This window comes from Coenobita brevimanus, chromosome 15 (assembly GCF_032717465.1).
Source record: "Coenobita brevimanus isolate Jiangsu-jjx chromosome 15, ASM3271746v2, whole genome shotgun sequence".
Taxonomy (NCBI): domain Eukaryota; kingdom Metazoa; phylum Arthropoda; class Malacostraca; order Decapoda; family Coenobitidae; genus Coenobita; species Coenobita brevimanus.
In genome coordinates this window covers 8,107,989-8,113,419 of record NC_136968.1, presented here as the reverse complement: position 1 = coordinate 8,113,419, position 5,431 = coordinate 8,107,989, and positions in this window count along the sequence as shown.

The window sequence follows — 5,431 nt, the reverse complement described above, 5'->3', positions numbered from 1 at the left end:
AATACTAAAAATCAATTGAAAACAATATGCTAAATATAACTTATGTGTCCGTAGTAGCTGGATATAAATGTATGAAATAATAGTAAGCAATATTTGGGGAATATAACATAAAGAAATGTTATACATGACAGCTTTAATGTGGTTTGTATACATTATACAGCTTTTAAGAAAATACAGATTTGTATATGTCTAAGCTTCAACCCGCCCAGTCCCGTCGACGTATGGGTATGTTGCAACATTTTGCATTTGCCAGTCCCAGCGATGTACTGGTACGTCATGCAGTTGCAAGGTCCCTAATTTGCACAATTTTCAATTTCCTCGCATGATTTTTTGTACTTATACACGGGACACCTTCCTCTATTCTTCTACAAGATGCCAAGCAGGTACAATGCCTTGCACTGCATAACCTCCCCCCCCATTGTCTCGGCAATTCACCTGTTACCAGTGACCTGGCCAATAAAAACATTCAGGGCCAGAGTGATTCCCCAATCAAAGACAATGTGGAGACAAAGTTTACATAGCATTAGAGGAAGAAACAGTCAGAAATGATGATCAGGTAATGTGGCAAAAGAAGGTCAGGAATGGTGATGAGCTAGTGAGTGAAATAATGCTTATAATGCCTATATTACTGTTTGAGAACCAATATACTCTCGTACTACATATAAAATTGTACCAAATAAATAAATAAATACCGTTTATGAGTGGTGTGGAATAGTTATCCTCCCATAGAACTCGTTTTCTTTGCAGCCAGCCTGATAGAAAACCCTGTAAGGTAAGGAGGTACTCCTACCTGTATCGAGTATTTTAAACCTCAGGTGAGAGATTTCTCCATGAATTTTCAATGTTTCTCACCAAAAACTGAGGATTTAGCCAAAAAAACATTTTTCCAAAGATGCTCTGGACTGGGAGGTGTCGGAGGTGCGAAAGTGCTCAGGATGTGACGGGTTAATGAAAGAAACATATGGGATAATTACCAATAAGTTTAGCCTATGCAACCAAAATGATGTTTTCAACCTACATAAATACTGAACCAAATAAGTGGTCATAAGTGGCCAATTCGTCGGTTTTTGCCACACACAACACAACGAATGTCCACTGTTTGGAGCCATGTTTGTATGTGCCGCCATGTCCCCTCGCAGTCCGTCAGTTTTTGTAAACAAACAGACGACACCGGCGATCGCCACGCCATCTGTTGGCGAAGCCAGCTCATTACACTGGTCTCGATTTCGCCCATAAGAGTTAGTACTCCGTATCTTTTCTCCTCCGTGGGTGGAACGGAGGGGGGATAGATGGTGGGGGTGCATGAATCGAAGTTTTGTCGTGTTTCGCTTAGAAAGATGATGGGTGTGATTATACAGATGTTCTGAGGTGATCTATAACTTCGTATGCTATAACCTGTATTAGTAGAATGTTGGAGCCTTAATGTTCGTCATACATTGTGGTGAACAACTGCAGTTGAACATAAATGTTAGGTGTGATTCTGGTGTCTCGAAACGTGGTTCATCTGAGTCTAGTGAGTGTTCAACTCAACTGGTGTAACATTTTTGTGGCTGAACCAGGGAGGCCACAAATGATTCATGATAATGCATGTGACACAGCGGTCATGCCTTGTGCATCATTCAGTCTGCTTTATTGTGAAGAAAGACAATCATTATATTTGCAGACCATAGTATGAGTAGATGTCCTTGTTACATAGGTTTATAGCTACTTTGAGTGTTGGACAGCTATGGGCTTGATGTGCGAAGATGTTGTGCAGTCATCATACTGATGGATCACGCGGAAGTAATGAGATACTGTATTTTTATAATGAATGCACATCTTGTATTATAATAATTGGAATAATGGTGTTACGTGTGTCCAGTCCAAAAATGATGTCGCTTTCTTCGAGGTGCTATTTCATTAGTTGAGATAGCTGTGACATAATATCCACAAACATTGATTACCGTGTATCATACTCTCTTTTTAAAACATTCATACATTAGTTTTCATACAAGTATTACACATTCAGGCTCTCCTTATCTCCAGACGCATTGCAGTATTTGATCGTGAGTCTAGACTCACACACTCTCCATCCAGAGATAGCAATATTTCCATTACCATGCATGTCTGTCTGTTGTCTGCCATTACAAAACAAGGTTTTAGTATGTGCCCACGGCTACACAAAATATATTGGTGGTGCTGTGCTGCTGGGAGAGTGTAAAATGAGTACAGTCAACGTATGATTCTGCAGGGAGTCTGGTAATAAACTTCACCGACTTATTCAGACTCCTGCCAAGCTAGCAGCCAGATTCACATTCCTGCCAAGCAAGCAGCCAAAGTCGCGATTATTGTGACTGTACTGACTGACCATTGAACACACTTTCACCTCCCAGCAGTCTGAATGAGATCCTGTTTTCAGCCAACAGAAACATTAAGTAATAAAATGAACAGTGCAGTTTTATACGTAAAGTAAGGAGTGTTTTAGGCACTGTGTCATCATACAGGCTTATACAGTATAAGAGCCAAAGATAGGCTGGAGTTGCGGTAGCATAAAGGTTGAGTGCTGCTGGAGCTTCCAAGTAAACGTAATCACCATTGGTGCATCAGGACCTGGATTGTAAAACCCAACCACCGCACTTTAGGCAAAATACACCTGGATTCTGAAGCCACCCCACGTCATCCAGTATATTTACGTAAGGCCATTGATAAGGCTGCAATCTCGTCGTAGTGATGCGATATGATAAGGAAGTCAGTATCAGGTCTTGTTACCCGTTAAAAGAGAAAGGGCAGGATTATGAGAGAGAGAGAGAGAGAGAGGGGAGGTCCCCCTCTCTCTCTCTATCAAATAGCCTGTAAAAAGGAGTCTTGTTATGCTCACAATATCAGAGGTGGGTGATATGAGGCTACCGTCACTGTAGATGGACGCCCAGGGAGACAAGGACCACTCTGTCCTTCCCTGGGTCTATTATGTCGTATTGTAGCAACTTGTAAAGACACCATGAATGCACCGGTCTATCTGTCTATCTGTCTGCCTGTCTCTGTTTGTCTGTCTGTCTGTCTGTCTGCCTGTCTCTCTCTCTCTCTCTCTCTCTCTCTCTCTCACACACACACACACACACACACACACACACACTCATACACACACACACACACACACACACACATACACACAAATTCCTGCCATTTCTCATTTAATGGGTAACAAGACCTGATACTGACTGCCTTATCATATCGCATCACTACGACGAGATTGCAGCCTTATCATTGGCCTTACGTAAATCTACTGGATGACGTGGGGTGGCATCAGAATCAGGGTGTATTTTCCCTAAAGTGCGATGGTTGGGTTTTACAATCCAGGTGCTGGTGTGACTCTCGATTCTTGTAGTAGGAGTTAAAGATGAATACAGGGAGTTGATCTTGATTTATTATCATCAGAGAAAATCTTCAGTTGAGCAGTGTATGTATTACAGAGACTGAATACACTAAGTAAGTCTAGTTGGACCCCTCTTCTTGTTCACTCTTTCCACTACCTGTCGGTTCTATAGCTAGCCTCCTTCTGAGCTCTGCATCCTAAATTCTGGTGTAGCAGGGGTCGTGTCACGTGTGTTACACTGTTGTTGGAATGTTCTAGAAGCCTGTGTGTGAGTATATGTGTATGTGTGTGTATGGTCACTAGGTGCTGTTGTGTGCCTGTATAGCATTCCTTGAGTTAGAGTGTGTAAGCATGTTTAGCATTGCTTGATTCTTGCAGACACAATACCTTCTCATCATCTGACTTGCTGCTTCTATCTGTCTGACTATCTATCTATTTATCTATCTATCTATTATGATTTGTAATTATAATATGGAGTCCTGACATTGCTCGGCCACGCTGCTGAAGGTCCTCTGACAGCAATCATTATTGACATATGCTAATCTATTAGTACATAATATTGTACACATACAATATTCATAGTAAATTGCAATGATCTAGTAATATTACATTTTAAACAAGTTGTATACATATTTGAATAAATGCACTAAAGGAAAACTATTTAACTGTAATACAGTATGTACATGAGTTATTGTAGTGAAATGCATACATGCAAGAGAAAAAAAAATAGTTTAAAATTAAGATTATGGTAAGAGTTATTAATATTTCATTTAAAGATAATGCTACTGGTATGCCATACTTACATTCTTCTTTGTATTTTATATATATATATATATATATATATATATATATATATATATATATATATATATATATATATATATAATTAATACTATATACAAAATATGCACACTTCATTCAGGGGGGTTAACTTGGATGTTAACTCTACCCCCACTAAATACTGACTCCAAATTTGCAATTCTTGCATGCATTCTGTGCATTGCGAACAGCAGTACTGCAAATACAATGCAGAAGATTATAAAGACAGTAGGTGCTGAGCTATACACATAATATGGGTTGAACATACTCAAACTCAAACCTTCCCAGGGCTTCATTGTTTCATTGATCAGTTGCATAGTTTCAAACTTAGGTGAAGTCATCTTAATGCTTGTGCTCATGTTTAAGTCCATATCAGGCAGTGGATGGAAATGTTTGTGTGTATGACTGAGGATGGCGTAGTGATTGACGGTGGATAAAGTGGACATGGTGTAAACACCGCACAGTAGTCTGATGCTATGTATAATCCTGAGGTTGAAGTATGAGATGGTGGTATATCTGGACAGACTATGTAAACTGATGTGTTATGAGTGAAATAAAAAAAAATGTGTGTCCGATGCGTTGATGGTGTACAAGCTTATCTGGAGCAAAAGTGAAGTTGCAATGATTACGAATATTGTTATTTCTGATGATAGCCATTTCACAAGGGACTGTATCAGTAGGCTGAAACGTGCAAATGTACGCAGGACAAAGATGAACAGCATGTAAGGATGTGCGGCACTTTCGTTCAATCGTTGATTCAATTGTGAAAGTGACAGAGTTCCGTCTCTTGGAGACCAAGATGAGTTCGGTGTCTGTGTTGATGTCGATGATGACCAAAGTGTTGTTATTTTTAGAGGGGAAGGGGTGTATTTGGTATACTATGAACAGGTCTTCAGTTATGAATGGTACATGAACTACTACTGATGTTGGTGTTAGTGTTGCTTCTAAATATGGATAATATTGCATGAATTCCCTACTTCGGAACAAAGGCTTCAATTTATGTTTATGTATGCCTTGACTAATTATCTGACGTAGCTCATGAATTGGGAGTAAGTCAATTGTGATCTTGCCATCATCAGCATTTGAAATTCCTTGCATAAGTGCCCAGTAACGAACTCTAGTGTTGTCTAATTGTAGTAGAATTGTGTCAATATGTTCTGTGATGATGGAGAAGTGTTGGAAAAGTGTTATGTTACCTTCCATTTCATTTATTTTATCTACACTTTCGAGAGCTATGTTTTCTGCCTTTTTCAGACTTTT